This window comes from Hyla sarda, chromosome 8 (genome assembly GCF_029499605.1).
Source record: "Hyla sarda isolate aHylSar1 chromosome 8, aHylSar1.hap1, whole genome shotgun sequence".
Lineage (NCBI taxonomy): Eukaryota > Metazoa > Chordata > Amphibia > Anura > Hylidae > Hyla > Hyla sarda.
Genome location: NC_079196.1, coordinates 45,557,503 through 45,577,307, shown reverse-complemented (window position 1 = coordinate 45,577,307; position 19,805 = coordinate 45,557,503).

Below are 19,805 nucleotides of genomic sequence, written 5' to 3'. Positions count from 1 at the left end.
GGGGGTAAAAGCATTTTTACCCTGCACAGGTTAGTTGGTTATGAGTTTGCAGAGTTTGTTATCATTACTCTTCACTGTCTAGCAGGCGAAATCCTAAATTTTAGAGTTATATTTTAAAGAGTGCATGGCTCTTTCAGGAGTATAAGAAGTTATTTTTTTTAACAGAAGGCTCCACAACATTTGGGCACAAATAATTAATTTATCTCTAGGCCTTTTAATGGTAATAAAACATATATGCCAGTGTTTTTGTCCTCCTACATTTGTAAAATGTGTGCTAAAAGTCCTTCATTTGTGTGATTTCTAAACATCTCTTTAATTAATAAAGTTATATAACTTTTCAATGTGAAGTGTAATCTATGTTGAGCACAAACCCTATTCCTCTCTCAGCTTTTTCTCCAGGCAGGAAGTCCAGGAGATCTTATCACACTGATGACTAGCATCTACCTTAGATGACACTTCACACTTCCTTCTCCACAGGTCAGAGAGCAGTCAGCTTCAGTGTGCCGTGTTTGAGTGTCCCTAATTGGCTTAAGGGCAACACACCCCTTCCTGCATACCACACAGAAAACAAGCCCAGTGTGTGTAGTTTTGTGCTCACTCAGGATTTTCCAAGGCTGTTTATGGAGGCTATGGGGGTCTGATTTTGAAGCAAATCAGCTGGGATGCCTTGTGAAGTCATGGTGAGCGTATATATATTACTTATTTACGTGGTTTTCTAACCACTTTTGGCTGGATATCAGCTTTAATATATCCTGAGATGTACAGTGTAGTGTGAGATGACCAGCTTTTCCGCGGCAATACAATATCATAATACTCTGTTTTGTCTGTTTGTGGACACCCAATCATTTGTTATATCATTGAAGCCGTTTTAATATTTTTTAGCATCATGATATTGTGTTGATTTAGATGAGACATTGCAATCTGTAACTAAAGTTAAGGAAAGTTAAGGGAGGACACATCAGTACTTCTAAGAGTGCTGTCATATATGTCCGGCAATCCGGCTCAGAACTAAGCCAATCACTGGCCACAACCGGAGCCACAACTGATAGCAAAGTGCATCACTGGCATATGGTTCATTGCCAAGTTATTTCTCCATGGCAGACAGGAAAATGCTACAACATGTTACTCTGTCCAGCAATCATTTGTCCCAGTTAAAGCATCGGATTAATCTGAACTGTTCAATTTGAATGGAATCAGTTTGACCATCAGTTTCCCCCAGGCGGAAACTAAACTGGATCCCTGAACATATGTGAGTTCACCCTTATAGAGGTGCTGCGACCCATGTTATGCAGTAGGGTTGCCAAATGTTTACAGCTTCTTCTACCAAAATAGTCTCTACGTGAATCTGTGTTGTATTTTGAGACACTGTGTACGCGCAGTACTACATGTATTGGTTTATTCACTTCTTGCTTGCTCCATAAGATTCACTTTAGCTACAATAATTGGGAAAAAAAACACCCTAACCACCACTTAAGGGGTTTTCTCATCAAGTTGACCTTACATCCCACTGCAATTTCCTTACAGTTGAGATAATACCATCATTGGACAAGCTATTGCAGGAAGTTCCACCACAAAATCAATCAAATACTTCAGTCAAAAGAAACAGCAGGCAAACCCAAAAGCTTTTACTTCACCATGTGTTACATGTGACTTTGGCCTTCAATAGAATTCCTTGTAAACATTTGTGGAAATTACAATAGCAGTAAGATCACATTAAATATATGAATTATTAACTCTTTCCTGAGATTGTAATTTTCGGTGATGGACAGATAATTTAAAAAAATCTTCAACATTTTCAAGTGATATGAAATGGGGGGGAAAAAACTATTCTGCATCATTAAATAATTATTCTGATAATATCAAAATATAAAAAATATAAAAAAAAAGAAAAGGGCTGCTAGTGCTGAAAAAATGACAAAATACAAGGTATTCATCATGTCCAGTCTAGCACCAGCACATTCCAAACATACTACATCATCAGTGTTTAGTCGCTGACAGTTTGGAACATCAGCAGAGTGTGGGGAGTGCACCAGGGTAAGTATATACAGAAACCAGGCATACCCAAGAGCTTTAGCTGGGCGGGTAAGATGAGTATGTTTTGTCATTTTACAGTCCTAATAGGCTTTCCGAGGTTGATGAAGCACAGAAGTACGAAACAACTGTGACCTCGCTGGTGGTGTTAATGTTCCTGCTCCTCTGTTTTTGTTGTATAACACTGCCCCTAGAATATGATACAATGAATGATACGATGAGTGCTGCCTGCTTTTTTTTTTTTTGTTCTATTGTTTGGAATATCAAATGATTAACATTTATCTTATGTTTTAGCAGTTTCACACAGTGTGAGAAAAAAACTGGAGAGATTTTGCCCATAACAACCAATCACAGCTCAGCTCTCCTATCTTAACAAACTCTGCTAAAGTAAAAGCTGAACTGTGATTGGTTGTTAAGGGCAAAATCTCTCCAGTTTTTCTCTCAAATATTTTGATAAATAAAGGACCCTTATTAGCATATCATTGGGGTGTCAGAAGTTAGCATCACCTCCACCACTACCGATAGGCCAGAGGCATAGCTTTTAGTTTCTGGACCCCGATGCTAAATCTGCAGCAAGGCCCCATATTCCAATTATAATACTGCTCTCTTATGGGACAAATGTGCTTTGGGGCCCCATTAGGCACCAGTGCAACTGCTACATCCACTACCTATATTGCTATGCCCCTGCAATAGGCCATCAAAATCCTGGAAAAATAATTTAACCTCTTGGGAGTACCTCAACTCACGCGGTGATCCTGCATCATATCGGGTCAGTCCCAGCGGCTAACAGCAGCCAGGACCCTGGGCTAATAGCGTGCATCACCGATAGCAGTGACGCATTCTATTAATCCTTTAGACGTGGCAATCAAAGTTGATCGCCGTGTCTAAAATGTAAAAAAAAAGCCTCTGGCATGTCCAATCAGCAAATGATTGCTCCATGCCTGACATTCAGGCTTGAGCAATCGACTGCCGATAACACTGATCAATTCAATGCTATGGTATAGCATTGAACAGTGCTGGCAATCAATGTACTGCATGTTATAGCCCCCTATGGGGACTATAACATTGCAAAAAAAAAAGTGCAAAAAAGAGTGAATAAATGTGATTTAACCTCTTCCCTAACAAAAGTTCAAATAACCCCACCTTTTCCCATTTTTTTTAAACTTGTAAATAAAAATAAATATAAACATATGTGGTATCGCCATGTGCATAAATGTCCAAACTATAAAAATGTATCTTTGATTAAACCGCACGGTCAATGGCGTACACATAAAAAAATTCCAAAGTCCAGAATAGCGTATTTTTGGTCTATTTTTATACCATTAAAAAATTAAAAGCAATGAAAAAGTCTGATCAAAACAAATATGGTACCAATAAAAACTTCAGATCACGGCACAAAAAATTTACCCTCATACCGGCCCGTACGCAGAATATTAAAAAAGTTATAGGGGTCAGAAGATGACAATTTTAAATGTTTACATTTTCCTGCATGTAGTTATGATTTTTTTCAGAAGTAATATAAAATCAAACCTATATAAGTAGGGTATCATTTTAATCGTATGGACCTACAGAATAAAGATAAGGTTTCATTTTTACCCAAAAAAATGTACTGCGTAGAAACGGAAGCCCCCAAAATTTACAAAATGGCGTTTTTTCTTCAATTTCGTCGCTCAATGATTTTTTATTTGTTACACTGTAGATTTTGGGGTGAAAAGAGTGACATCATTACAGAGTAGAATTGGTGGTGCAAAAAATGAACCATCATATGAGTCTGTAGGTGCAAAATTGAAAGGGTTATCATTTTTAAAAGGTGAGGAGGAAAAAACGAAAGTGCAAAAAACGATGTCCCCAAGGGGTTAAATTGAGGCTACAATACTTCCTGCAGTTAATTTATCTGTGGTCATTACTGAGTAAATGCAACCATACATATGGGATATTATTGGCTGAATGTTTATTCAGCTGACATCTCTTCTGATCCCTTAGGTGGCAGCTTATTTCTCAGAGAACAAGAGATTCAGGCAATTAAAATGCATAATCCTTCTCTCCCCAGATATCACCTGTTGAATGAGAGTTGGGAAGGCCACATACAGGGCCAGTGATCATAGTAAAATTGGCAGTTTCAGACAACTTTTAGCTATTATGTATGGGTACCTTTAAGGTATGTGACTGACTGGTCAATCCCCCATTACAGAACTGAGTATTCCTCCATTAAAGACTATGGAAGATAAAATACAACATTTTTATTTCAGCCTCCTATGGTCTCCTGTCAACTGCAGTACTGTGTCCAGATGGTGGACATTACAAATCCCAGCCAGTAGTGAACAAGCCTATAAAACAAATCTCATCCAGCAGTGAACAAGTCTATAAATGCTCTCCCATTACATACAGAGTAAATAATTGATCAGTGTGCAAGAGGGACAGGGGGGGGGGTGTAAGAGGTGAGACCATCAATTGTGTGGTCTTATATTGTCTATATATATATATGGTCACCTTTCACAAGTGATCTCTACAGAATTGGAAATGTCAGATTTTTGGTGCCCAGACTGAAACCTGTAACATTTCAATATTTTCTAAAAAAAAAAAAAAAAGGTATTTAATAAATTAAATCAAATTAAATTATGTTTAACACTAAAACAATTAAACAATTTAAATTATTTTCTTATGACACATTTTCCTTTGGTCATCAAGTTGATTTTGACTCCTATCACTTTAGCATTTCTCGAGAATGTCTTGTCTTATGTTTGGGTCTTCTTGAGCCCATGGTGTGCTGCTGGGCTGAAGCATCATGTGATTGGCAGCTTGGCACACAGGATGAGAACTATAAAGGCATACCATACGCCCTGTAATTTCATTTGTATTTTATTATAATTTTATTGAATTAAATTATAATTTTTAATGAATTATTTTTGTAAAAAAATATATGTCTAAAGCCATTTACACCGTATCTTCCTTTTGTGTTTTGGCAGGAAGTAGCATATAAAATTACAGAAAAGTAGGCTTAACAAGTTCTTCATACTAAAGTCAACATTACCAACATAGACAAGGTTTTCTGTGTAGCTAATTAAAATAATTAGAATTCATTAGACAAAAAAAATCTCCTTATTTTCTTGTTTTCCCTTCTTATCCGTTATATAATAATTTAATTTTAATTATCAATTATGGGTGACTCACAACATTGTTAAAATGAAACAATGGGCCTCTTAATCTTAAATTGACATTCATTTTTATGCATCAAAATGACATCAATTAACATGTTTGTGCAAATACAGGAAAGTAACAAAGATCATTAAGTGTCACCATCATCGCCTGGCCGATACCATTTCTAGGAGAGAAAATAGTTTCTGTTAAAAAGGAAACATATTTTCACCTATCCACCCAGGAATGAAATTAATTCAACAAAATGTCATTCTCAAGTTAGACTATTTGAGTTCACTTCACTGCAGTCATTGAAACACCTTAGCACATCGAGCTTCATACTGAGCGATACCTTGAAAATAACAGAAAGGGAAAGTCTTTTGAGATGAAAAACATAACCAAAGAATGGAAAATGGTTTGTGTTAATCTGAAACTGGCTCTTAGGGGGCTCACTTCCCTGCAGTCATTGAGAAACAGTATTTTCGCAGTGGAGCTTCTGTAGAAATAGACCATAAAATAAAGGACAGGAAAGAAACCTATTTTAGATGAGAAGGATAAAAGCAAAACACAAGGCCTCAAGTTCTCTTTTATTTGGGCCTTTGGGGACTGTAACTATTATTAAAACATTGGCCAAAATGTTCAAAAAGTAGGGTGTATGTACCCAAGGGTTGATTCAAATAGCAATGTGTCCAGTCTTCATTGGTGGGGAAGATATGGAGGTCATGGTAACAATGTTCTTTTTGCTATGTAGGCCTATATATGTCTAAATTTATTAATACCTATTATTACCTATAATATTAATGTCTTGTTGACCAGCTTCTTACAGGGAAAATCTCAAAACTTTTAGTAACATAATTGTTTAAGGATGGCCACATGTTAGATGATGATTTTCCAATCTTGATGGTAGTCTGACATCAGTTATGAATGCTAAACAATGCTACATAGCAACATAATTGTCTTCCTAAGGATGGCCACATGTTAGACGATGCTTTTTCTCATCCTCAAAACACTCAACCAGCCCTTGAGCTAATCCTTGTTTTTCAATAATAAAATGGATCTATTATTTTACCCTGATGATACATTTGATCAACTTGTTATACAATACATTCACATTTGATCAACTCCTTATACAATACATTCTCAACATAAGGATGTAATTTGTCTCCTTAGGGAGATTAACAAACTTGTTTACGGAGATTTATAAACTGTGTAGAGGTCCCTGGTAAAAATAAATACATAAATATGAAAAGTAGATTTCATACAGAAGGAAAAGACCTTGCTCTCTAATGCCACCTATTGAAGGTAGGTTTCCTATAGGTCAATGCCTGCTACCTGCAATATGATAAATATTTTGCAGGGACTCCTGTCAAAATGATAAATCTGAGTTATTTAGAATAAATATGTTTTCACCATAATGTACAAAAAAGAAAGTTGCAACGGCACTCTTGGTCAAAAAAAGGAGGCTCTTAGCGCACTCTTTGATCCAAATGTGTCCCTCATCCACCACGCGGAGGTGGCCTCATATCGGATGGGACCCTAACATGATAACTCCCCTCTGCTGTGCATATATCCTCTGACTGTGTGACATGCTGGATCAGCCATTGACTGAACCACCTCCAGTCTGAGAGGGGTGGGGTGCACGGCTAAAGAGGGTGCCACACCCCCCAACTTACAAAGTAAAAACAAAAGGAAAAATAGCCAGCACAACAACATAATACACAGGTGCCCGCTGATGTGGCAAATACAAAATGTACAAAAAAAGAAAAGAAAGTTGCAACAGCACTCTTGGTCAAAAAATGGAGGCTCTTAGCGCACTCTTTGATCAAAATGTGTCCCCCATCCACCACGCGGAGGTGGCCTCATATCGGATGGGACCCTAACATGATAACTGTCACGATTCGGCTGGCAGGAGGTGGATCCTCTGTGCCAGAGAGGGATTGGCGTGGACCGTGCTAGTGGACCGGTTCTAAGTTACTACTGGTATTCACCAGAGCCCGCCGCAAAGCGGGATGGTCTTGCAGCGGCGGTAGTAACCAGGTCGTATCCACTAGCAACGGCTCAACCTCTCTGACTGCTGAAGATAGGCGCGGTACAAGGGAGTAGACAAGAGCAAGGTCGGACGTAGCAGAAGGTCGGGGCAGGCAGCAAGGATCGTAGTCAGGGGCAACGGCAGGAGGTCTGGAACACAGGCTAGGAACACACAAGGAAACGCTTTCACTGGCACAATGGCAACAAGATCCGGCGAGGGAGTGCAGGGGAAGTGAGGTATACATAGGGAGTGCACAGGTGAACACACTAATTAGAACAACTGCGCCAATCAGTGGCGCAGTGGCCCTTTAAATCGCAGAGACCCGGCGCGTGCGCGCCCTAGGGAGCGGGGCCGCGCGCGCCGGGACAGGACCGACGGAGAGCGAGTCAGGTACGGGAGCCGGGGTGCGCATCGCGAGCGGGCGCCACCCGCATCGCGAATCGCATCCCGGCTGGAGGCGGTATCGCAGCGCACCCGGTCAGTGGATCTGACCGGGGCGCTGCAGTAGCGAGGATGTTGCGAGCGCTCCGGGGAGGAGCGGGGACCCGGAGCGCTCGGCGTAACAGTACCCCCCCCTTGGGTCTCCCCCTCTTCTTGGAGCCTGAGAACCTGAGGACCAGACTTTTGTCTAGGATGTTGTCCTCAGGTTCCCAGGATCTCTCTTCAGGACCACAGCACTCCCAATCAACCAAAAAAATTTTTTTCCCTCTGACCGTCTTGGAGGCCAGTATCTCCTTCACGGAGAAGATGTCAGAAGAACCGGAAACAGGAGTGGGAGAAACAAGTTTGGGAGAGAAACGGTTGATGATGAGTGGTTTAAGAAGAGAGACATGAAAGGCATTAGGAATACGAAGAGAAGGAGGAAGAAGAAGTTTGTAAGAGACAGGATTAATTTGGCACAAGATTTTGAAAGGACCAAGATAGCGTGGTCCCAGTTTGTAGCTGGGGACACGGAAGCGGACATATTTAGCGGAGAGCCATACCTTGTCTCCGGGAGAAAAAATGGGGGGAGCTCTTCTTTTCTTATCGGCAAACTTTTTCATGCGAGATGAAGCCTGTAAAAGAGAATTTTGGGTCTCTTTCCATATGGTGGAAAGATCATGAGTCACTTCATCCACAGCGGGCAAACCAGAGGGCAAGGGAGTAGGGAGGGGGGGAAGAGGGTGACGGCTGTACACCACGAAAAATGGGGATTTAGAAGAAGATTCAGAGACTCTGAAGTTGTACGAGAATTCGGCCCATGGTAGAAGATCTGCCCAGTCATCCTGGCGGGAGGAAACAAAATGCCGTAAATAGTCACCCAGGACCTGGTTAATTCTTTCTACTTGCCCATTGGATTGAGGATGATAAGCAGAAGAGAAGTTTAATTTAATCTTGAGTTGTTTACAGAGAGCCCTCCAGAATTTTGACACGAATTGGACGCCTCTATCCGAGGTGATCTGCGTGGGCAAACCGTGAAGACGAAAAATGTGTACAAAAAATTTTTTGCCAACTGAGGCGCTGAAGGAAGACCAGGAAGAGGAATAAAATGTGCCATCTTGGAAAATCGATCAACGACCACCCAAACAACAGTGTTGCCACGGGATGGGGGTAAGTCTGTAATAAAATCCATACCAATCAGAGACCAAGGCTGTTCGGGGACAGGCAGAGGATGAAGGAGACCAGCAGGCTTCTGGCGAGGAGTCTTATCCCGGGCACAGACAGTACAGGCCCGCACAAAATCAACAACATCCGTCTCCAGAGTCGGCCACCAATAGAAGCGAGAGATGAGTTGCAAGGACTTTTTGATGCCCGCATGGCCAGCGAGGTGGGAGGAGTGACCCCATTTGAGAATCCCGAGACGTTGGCGTGGAGAAACGAAGGTCTTCCCTGGAGGAGTTTGCCTGATGGAGGCTGGAGAAGTGGAGATCAGACAGTCAGGAGGAATGATGTGTTGCGGAGAGACCTCTACTTCCGAGGCATCCGAGGAACGAGAGAGAGCATCGGCCCTAATGTTCTTGTCGGCAGGGCGAAAATGAATTTCAAAGTTAAAACGGGCAAAGAACAAAGACCACCTGGCCTGGCGAGGATTCAGCCGTTGGGCAGACTGGAGATAGGAGAGATTCTTGTGGTCGGTGTAAATGATAACTGGAAATTTTGATCCCTCCAGCAGATGCCTCCATTCCTCAAGTGCCAATTTAATGGCCAGTAGTTCTCGATCCCCGTTGAAGTAGTTCCTCTCCGCCGGAGAGAAGGTCCTAGAAAAAAAACCACAAGTCACAGCATGCCCGGAAGAATTTTTTTTGTAGGAGGACAGCTCCAGCTCCCACTGAGGAGGCATGTACCTCCAATAGGAAGGGTTTAGATGGGTCAGGTCTGGAGAGCACGGGAGCAGAAGAAAAGGCAGACTTGAGCCGTTTAAATGCGTCTTCCGCTTGAGGAGACCAGGACTTAGGATTGGCATTCTTCTTGGTTAAAGCCACGATAGGAGCCACAATAGTGGAAAAATGAGGAATAAATTGTCTGTAATAATTGGCGAACCCCAAAAAACGTTGGATAGCACGGAGTCCGGAGGGGCGTGGCCAATCTAAGACGGCAGAGAGTTTATCTGGGTCCATTTGTAGTCCCTGGCCAGAGACCAAGTATCCTAGGAAAGGAAGAGATTGACATTCAAACAGACATTTCTCCATTTTGGCATAAAGTTGATTGTCTCGAAGTCTCTGAAGAACCATGCGGACATGCTGGCGGTGTTCCTCTAAGTTGGCAGAAAAAATCAGAATATCGTCCAGATACACAACAACACAGGAATATAAGAGATCACAAAAAATTTCATTAACAAAGTCTTGGAAGACGGCAGGGGCGTTGCACAGGCCAAAGGGCATGACCAGATACTCAAAGTGTCCATCTCTAGTGTTAAATGCAGTTTTCCATTCGTCCCCCTCCCTGATGCGGATGAGATTATAAGCACCTCTTAAGTCCAGTTTGGTAAAGATGTGGGCACCTTGAAGACGATCAAAGAGTTCTGAGATAAGAGGTAGGGGGTAGCGGTTCTTTACCGTGATTTTATTAAGACCGCGGTAATCAATGCAAGGACGTAGGGAGCCATCTTTTTTGGACACAAAGAAAAATCCAGCTCCGGCAGGAGAGGAGGATTTGCGGATAAACCCCTTTTTTAAATTTTCCTGGATGTATTCAGACATAGCAAGAGTCTCTGGGGCGGACAGAGGATAAATTCTGCCCCGGGGTGGAGTAGTGCCCGGGAGGAGGTCAATAGGACAGTCATAAGGCCTGTGAGGAGGTAAAGTCTCAGCTTATTTTTTGCAAAATACGTCAGCATAGTCCATATAAGCCTTAGGGAGACCGGTTACAGGGGGAACCACAGGGTCACGGCAGGGAGTACTGGGAACCAGTTTAAGACAGTCCTTGAAACAAGAAGTACCCCAGCTCTTGGTCTCTCCTGTGGACCAATCAAGGGTTGGGGAATGGCGTGGACCGTGCTAGTGGACCGGTTCTAAGTTACTACTGGTATTCACCAGAGCCCGCCGCAAAGCGGGATGGTCTTGCAGCGGCGGTAGTAACCAGGTCGTATCCACTAGCAACGGCTCAACCTCTCTGACTGCTGAAGATAGGCGCGGTACAAGGGAGTAGACAAGAGCAAGGTCGGACGTAGCAGAAGGTCGGGGCAGGCAGCAAGGATCGTAGTCAGGGGCAACGGCAGGAGGTCTGGAACACAGGCTAGGAACACACAAGGAAACGCTTTCACTGGCACAATGGCAACAAGATCCGGCGAGGGAGTGCAGGGGAAGTGAGGTATACATAGGGAGTGCACAGGTGAACACACTAATTAGAACAACTGCGCCAATCAGTGGCGCAGTGGCCCTTTAAATCGCAGAGACCCGGCGCGCGCGCGCCCTAGGGAGCGGGGCCGCGCGCGCCGGGACAGGACCGACGGAGAGCGAGTCAGGTACGGGAGCCGGGGTGCGCATCGCGAGCGGGCGCCACCCGCATCGCGAATCGCATCCCGGCTGGAGGCGGTATCGCAGCGCACCCGGTCAGTGGATCTGACCGGGGCGCTGCAGTAGCGAGGATGTTGCGAGCGCTCCGGGGAGGAGCGGGGACCCGGAGCGCTCGGCGTAACAATAACTCACCTCTGCTGTGCATATAGCCTCTGACTGTGTGACATGCTGGATCAGCCATTGACTAAACCACCTCCAGTCTGAGAGGGGTGGGGTGCACGGCTAAAGAGGGTGCCACACCCCCCAACTTGCAAAGTAAAAACATTTTCACCATAAACAAAACCAAAAACTTTAAACACACTTAATTAAACCATTTTCTATAAAGCTAGTAGAGCATCTGGACATCCTAGAGGAGGGTCTGCTCACAGGACAAGATCTTCTAACCATAGCAGTGATGTGCCTCACACAGGACTGCAGTAACTGGTGTGACCATATATACTTTATATACTGTAGTTAGCTATTCATTTGAATGGGTGCCATGTTAAGCTTAATCTCCTGCAGCTTTTTTGGAACTGATTCAAGGACTTTATAGCAGCTATATCGGGAAAGGAGATTGTCCAAATGGCAAAACCCTTTTAACCCCTTAACCCCTTAAGGACGCAGGACGTAAATGTACGTCCTGGTGAGGTGGTACTTAACGCACCAGGACGTACATTTACGTCCTAAGAATAACCGCGGGCATCGGAGCGATGCCCGTGTCATGCGCGGCTGATCCCGGCTGCTGATCGCAGCCAGGGACCCGCCGGCAATGGCCGACGCCCGCGATCTCGCGGGCGTCCGCCATTAACCCCTCAGGTGCCGGGATCAATACAGATCCCGGCATCTGCGGCAGTTCGCGATTAAAATGAACGATCGGATCGCCCGCAGCGCTGCTGCGGGGATCCGATCGTTCAGAACGCCGCACGGAGGTCCCCTCACCTTCCTCCGTGCGGCTCCCGGCGTCTCCTGCTCTGGTCTGTGATCGAGCAGACCAGAGCAGGAGATGACCGATAATACTGATCTGTTCTATGTCCTATACATAGAACAGATCAGTATTAGCAATCATGGTATTGCTATGAATAGTCCCCTATGGGGACTATTCAAGTGTAAAAAAAAATGTTAAAAAATGTAAAAGTAAAAGTAAAAAAAAAGTGAAAAATCCCCTCCCCCAATAAAAAAGTAAAACGTCCGTTTTTCCTATTTTACCCCCAAAAAGCGTAAAAAACATTTTTTATAGACATATTTGGTATCGCCGCGTGCGTAAATGTCCGAACTATTAAAATAAAATGTTAATGATCCCGTACGGTGAACGGCGTGAACGAAAAAAAATTTTAAAAGTCCAAAATTCCTACTTTTTTAATACATTTTATTAAAAAAAAAATTATAAAAAATGTATTAAAAGTTTTTTATATGCAAGTGTGGTATCAAAAAAAAGTACAGATCATGGCGCAAAAAATGAGCCCCCATACCGCCGCTTATACTGAAAAATAAAAAAGTTATAGGTCATCAAAATAAAGGGATTATAAACGTATGTTACGCCGAGCGCTCCGGGTCCCCGCTCCTCCCCGGAGCGCTCGCTTCTCTCTCTCCGCTGCAGCGCTCCGGTCACGTCCTCTGACCCGGGGCGCTGCGATCCCGCTGCCAGCCGGGATGCGATTCGCGATGCGGGTAGCGCCCGCTCGCGATGCGCACCCCGGCTCCCCTACCTGACTCGCTCCCCGTCTGTTCTGTCCCGGCGCGCGCGGCCCCGCTCCCTAGGGCGCGCGCGCGCCGGGTCTCTGCGATTTAAAGGGCCACTGCGCCGCTGATTGGCGCAGTGGTTCCAATTAGGGTAATCACCTGTGCACTTCCCTATATTACCTCACTTCCCTTGCACTCCCTTGCCGGATCTTGTTGCCTTAGTGCCAGTGAAAGCGTTCCTTGTGTGTTCCTTGCCTGTGTTTCCAGACCTTCTGCCGTTGCCCCTGACTACGATCCTTGCTGCCTGCCCCGACCTTCTGCTACGTCCGACCTTGCTTCTGCCTACTCCCTTGTACCGCGCCTATCTTCAGCAGCCAGAGAGGTGAGCCGTTGCTAGTGGATACGACCTGGTCACTACCGCCGCAGCAAGACCATCCCGCTTGCGGCGGGCTCTGGTGTAAACCAGTAGTGGCTTAGAACCGGTCCACTAGCACGGTCCACGCCAATCCCTCTCTGGCACAGAGGATCCACTACCTGCCAGCCGGCATCGTGACAGTAGATCCGGCCATGGATCCCGCTGAAGTTCCTCTGCCAGTTGTCGCTGACCTCACCACGGTGGTCGCCCAGCAGTCACAACAGATAGCGCAACAAGGCCAACAGCTGTCTCAACTGACCGTTATGCTACAACAGTTACTACCACAGCTTCAGCAGTCATCTCCGCCGCCAGCTCCTGCACCTCCTCCGCAGCGAGTGGCCGCTCCTGGGCTACGCCTATCCTTGCCGGATAAATTTGATGGGGACTCTAAGTTTTGCCGTGGCTTTCTTTCCCAGTGTTCCCTGCATCTGGAGATGATGTCGGACCTTTTTCCCACTGAAAGGTCTAAAGTGGCTTTCGTAGTCAGCCTTCTGTCCGGAAAAGCCCTGTCATGGGCCACACCGCTCTGGGACCGCAATGACCCCGTCACTGCCTCTGTACACTCCTTCTTCTCGGAAATCCGAAGTGTCTTTGAGGAACCTGCCCGAGCCTCTTCTGCTGAGACTGCCCTGTTGAACCTGGTCCAGGGTAATTCTTCCGTTGGCGAGTATGCCGTACAATTCCGTACTCTTGCTTCAGAATTGTCCTGGAATAATGAGGCCCTCTGCGCGACCTTCAAAAAAGGCCTATCCAGCAACATTAAAGATGTTCTGGCCGCACGAGAAATTCCTGCTAATCTACATGAACTTATTCACCTAGCCACTCGCATTGATATGCGTTTTTCCGAAAGGCGTCAGGAACTCCGCCAAGATATGGACTCTGTTCGCACGAGGCGTTTCTCCTCCTCGGCTCCTCTCTCCTCTGGTCCCCTGCAATCTGTTCTTGTGCCTTCCGCCGTGGAGGCTATGCAGGTCGACCGGTCTCGCCTGACACCTCAAGAGAGGACACGACGCCGTATGGAGAACCTCTGCCTGTACTGTGCTAGTACCGAACACTTCCTGAGGGATTGTCCTATCCGTCCTCCCCGCCTGGAAAGACGTACGCTGACTCCGCACAAAGGTGAGACAGTCCTTGATGTCTACTCTGCTTCTCCACGTCTTACAGTGCCTGTGCGGATGTCTGCCTCTGCCTTCTCCTTCCCTGCTGTGGCCTTCTTGGACTCTGGATCTGCAGGAAATTTTATTTTGGCCTCTTTCGTCAACAGGTTCAACATCCCGGTGACCAGTCTCGCCAGACCCCTCTACATCAATTGTGTAAATAATGAAAGATTGGACTGTACCATACGTTTCCGCACGGAGCCCCTTCTTATGAGCATCGGATCTCATCATGAGAGGATTGAACTTTTGGTCCTCCCCAATTGCACCTCAGAAATTCTCCTTGGACTTCCCTGGCTTCAACTTCATTCCCCAACCCTGGATTGGTCCACTGGGGAGATCAAGAGTTGGGGGCCCTCTTGTTCCAAGAACTGTCTAAAACCGGTTCCCAGTAACCCTTGCCGTAACTCTGTGGTTCCTCCAGTAACCGGTCTCCCTAAGGCCTATATGGACTTCGCGGATGTTTTCTGCAAAAAACAAGCTGAGACTCTACCTCCTCACAGGCCTTATGATTGCCCTATCGACCTCCTCCCGGGTACTACTCCACCCCGGGGCAGAATTTATCCTCTCTCTGCCCCAGAGACTCTTGCCATGTCCGAATACGTCCAGGAGAATCTAAAAAAGGGCTTTATCCGTAAATCCTCCTCTCCTGCCGGAGCCGGATTTTTCTTTGTGTCCAAAAAAGATGGCTCCCTACGTCCTTGCATTGACTACCGCGGTCTTAATAAAATCACGGTTAAGAACCGCTACCCCTTACCCCTCATCTCTGAACTCTTTGATCGCCTCCAAGGTGCCCACATCTTCACTAAATTGGACTTAAGAGGCGCCTATAACCTCATCCGCATCAGAGAGGGGGACGAGTGGAAAACGGCATTTAACACCAGAGATGGACACTTTGAGTATCTGGTCATGCCCTTTGGACTGTGCAATGCCCCTGCCGTCTTCCAAGACTTTGTCAATGAAATTTTTCGTGATCTGTTATACTCCTGTGTTGTTGTATATCTGGACGATATCCTAATTTTTTCTGCCAATCTAGAAGAACACCGCCAGCATGTCCGTATGGTTCTTCAGAGACTTCGTGACAACCAACTCTATGCCAAAATTGAGAAATGTCTGTTTGAATGCCAATCTCTTCCTTTTCTAGGATATTTGGTCTCTGGCCAGGGACTACAGATGGATCCAGACAAACTCTCTGCCGTCTTAGATTGGCCACGCCCCTCCGGACTCCGTGCTATCCAACGCTTTTTGGGGTTCGCCAATTATTACAGGCTTCTTCACGCATGAAGAGGTTCGCGGATAAGAAAAGAAGAGCTCCCCCCGTTTTTTCCCCTGGAGACAAGGTATGGCTCTCCGCTAAATATGTCCGCTTCCGTGTCCCTAGCTACAAGTTGGGACCACGCTATCTTGGTCCTTTCAAAATTTTGTGTCAAATTAATCCTGTCTCTTATAAACTTCTTCTTCCTCCTTCTCTTCGTATCCCTAATGCCTTTCACGTCTCTCTTCTCAAACCACTCATCCTCAACCGTTTTTCTCCCAAATCTGTTCCTCCCACTCCTGTTTCCGGCTCCTCGGACGTCTTCTCGGTCAAGGAAATTTTGGCTGCCAAAAAGGTCAGAGGGAAAAATTTTTTTTTAGTAGACTGGGAGGGTTGTGGTCCTGAAGAGAGATCCTGGGAACCTGAGGACAACATCCTTGACAAAAGTCTGCTCCTCAGGTTCTCAGGCTCCAAGAAGAGGGGGAGACCCAAGGGGGGGGGTACTGTTACGCCGAGCGCTCCGGGTCCCCGCTCCTCCCCGGAGCGCTCGCTTCTCTCTCTCCGCTGCAGCGCTCCGGTCACGTCCTCTGACCCGGGGCGCTGCGATCCCGCTGCCAGCCGGGATGCGATTCGCGATGCGGGTAGCGCCCGCTCGCGATGCGCACCCCGGCTCCCCTACCTGACTCGCTCCCCGTCTGTTCTGTCCCGGCGCGCGCGGCCCCGCTCCCTAGGGCGCGCGCGCGCCGGGTCTCTGCGATTTAAAGGGCCACTGCGCCGCTGATTGGCGCAGTGGTTCCAATTAGGGTAATCACCTGTGCACTTCCCTATATTACCTCACTTCCCTTGCACTCCCTTGCCGGATCTTGTTGCCTTAGTGCCAGTGAAAGCGTTCCTTGTGTGTTCCTTGCCTGTGTTTCCAGACCTTCTGCCGTTGCCCCTGACTACGATCCTTGCTGCCTGCCCCGACCTTCTGCTACGTCCGACCTTGCTTCTGCCTACTCCCTTGTACCGCGCCTATCTTCAGCAGCCAGAGAGGTGAGCCGTTGCTAGTGGATACGACCTGGTCACTACCGCCGCAGCAAGACCATCCCGCTTGCGGCGGGCTCTGGTGTAAACCAGTAGTGGCTTAGAACCGGTCCACTAGCACGGTCCACGCCAATCCCTCTCTGGCACAGAGGATCCACTACCTGCCAGCCGGCATCGTGACAACGTACTAATTTGGTTAAAAAGTTTGTGATTTTTTTTAAGCGCAACAATAATATAAAAGTATATAATAATGGGTATCATTTTAATCGTATTGACCCTCAGAATAAAGAACACACGTCATTTTTACCATAAATTGTACGGCGTGAAAATGAAACCTTCCAAAATTAGCAAAATTGCGTTTTTCGTTTTAATTTCCCCACAAAAATAGTGTTTTTTGGTTGCGCCATACATTTTATGATATAATGAGTGATGTCATTACAAAGGACAACTGGTCGCGCAAAAAACAAGCCCTCATACTAGTCTGTGGATGAAAATATAAAAGAGTTAAGGGGTTAGGGTTAAGGACCGAGCCCTTTTTCACCTTAAGGACCAGAGCATTTTTTGCAATTCTGACCACTGTCACTTTAAACATTAATAACTCTGGAATGCTTTTAGTTATCATTCTGATTCCGAGATTGTTTTTTCGTGACATATTCTACTTTAACTTAGTGGTAAAATTTTGTGGTATCTTGCATCCTTTCTTGGTGAAAAATCCCCAAATTTGATGAAAAAAATGAAAATTTTGCATTTTTCTAACTTTGAAGCTCTCTGCTTGTAAGGAAAATGGATATTCAAAATAATTTTTTTTGGGTTCACATATACAATATGTCTACTTTATGTTTGCATCATAAAATTTATGAGTTTTTACTTTTGGAAGACACCAGAGGGCTTCAAAGTTCAGCAGCAATTTTAAAAATTTTCACAAAATTTTCAAACTCGCTATTTTTCATGGACCAGTTCAGGTTTGAAGTGGATTTGAAGGGTCTTCATATTAGAAATACCCCATAAAAGACCCCATTATAAAAACTACACCCCCCAAAGTATTCTAAATTATATTTAGTAAGTGTATTAACCCTTTAGGTGTTTCACAGGAATAGCAGCAAAGTGAAGGAGAAAATTCAAAATCTTCATTTATTACATCCGCATGTTCTTGTAGACCCAATTTTTGAATTTTTGCAAGGGATAAAAAGGAGAAAATTTTTACTTATATTTGAAACCCAATTTCTCTCGAGTAAGCACATACCTCATATGTCTATGTTAATTGTTCAGTGGGCGCAGTAGAGGGCTCAGAAGGGAAGGAGCGACAAATGGTTTTTGGAGGGCATGTCACCTTTAGGAAGCCCCTATGGTGCCAGGACAGCAAAAAAAAAAAAAAACATGGCATACCATTTTGGAAACTAGACCCCTCGGGGAACGTAACAAGGGGTAAAGTGAACCTTAATACCCTACAGGTGTTTCACGACTTTTGCATATGTAAAAAAAATAATTTTTTTTTAACCTAAAATGCTTGGTTTCCCAAAAATGTTACATTTTTAAAAAGGGTAATAGCAGAAAATACCCCCCAAAATTTGAAACCCAATTTCTGCCGATTCAGAAAACACCCCATATGGGGGAGAGAAGTGCTCTGCTGGCGCACTACAGGTCTCAGAAGAGAAGGAGTCACATTTGGCTTTTTGAAAGCAAATTTTGCTCTGGGGGCATGCCGCATTTAGGAAGCCCCTATGGTGCCAGAACAGCAAAAAAAAATCACATGGCATACCATTTTGGAAACTAGATCCCTCGGGGAATGTAACAAGGGGTAATGTGAACCTTAATACCCTACAGGTGTTTCACGACTTTTGCATATGTAAAAAAAATTTTTTTTTTACCTAATATGCTTGGTTTCCCAAAATTTTTACTTTTTTAAAAAGGGTAATAGCAGAAAATACCCCCCAAAATTTGAAGCCCAATTTCTCCCGATTCAGAAAACACCCCATATGGGGATGAGAAGTGCTCTGCTGGCGCACTACAGGTCTCAGAAGAGAAGGAGTCACATTTGGCTTTTTGAAAGCAAATTTTGCTCTGGGGGCATGCCACATTTAGGAAGCCCCTATGGTGCCAGAACAGCAAAAAAAAAACACATGGCATACCATTTTGGAAACTAGACCCCTCGGGGAACGTAACAAGGGGTAATGTGAACCTTAATACCCTACAGGTGTTTCACGACTTTTGCATATGTGAAATTTTTTTTTTTTTTACATAAAATGCTTGGTTTCCCAAAATTTTTACATTTTTAAAAAGGGTAATAGCAGAAAACACCCCCCAAAATTTGAAGCCCAATTTCTCCCGATTCAGAAAACACCCCATATGGGGGTGAAAAGTGCTCTGCTGGCGCACTACAGGTCTCAGAAGAGAAGGAGTCACATTTGGCTTTTTGAAAGCAAATTTTGCTCTGGGGGCATGCCGCATTTCGGAAGCCCCTATGGTGCCAGGACAGCAAAAAAAAAAAAAAAACACATGGCATACCATTTTGAAAACTAGACCCCTCGGGGAACGTAACAAGGGGTTAAGTGAACCTTTATACCCTACAGGTGTTTCATGACTTTTGTATATGTAAAAAAAAATTTTTTTTTTTACCTAAAATGCTTGTTTTCCCAAAAAGTTTACATTTTTAAAAAGGGTAATAGCAGAAAATCCCTCCCAAAATTTTAAGCCCAATACCTCCCGAGTACGGCGATACCCCATATGTGACCCTAAACTGTTGCCTTGAAATACGACAGGGCTCCAAAGTGAGAGCGCCATGTGCATTTGAGGCCTAAATTAGGGACTTGCATAGGGGTGGACATAGGGGTATTCTACGCCAGTGATTCCCAAACAGGGTGCCTCCAGCTGTTGTAAAACTCCCAGCATGCCTAGACAGTCAGTGGCTATCTGGCAATACTGGGAGTAGTTGTTTTGCAACAGCTGGAGGCTCCGTTCTGGAAACAGTGGCGTACCAGACGTTTTTCATTTTTATTGGGGAGGGGGGCTGTGTAGGGGTATGTGTATATGTAGTGTTTTTTACTTTTTATTTTGTGTTAGTGTAGTGTTTTTAGAGTACAGTCGCACGGGCGGGGGTTCACAGTAG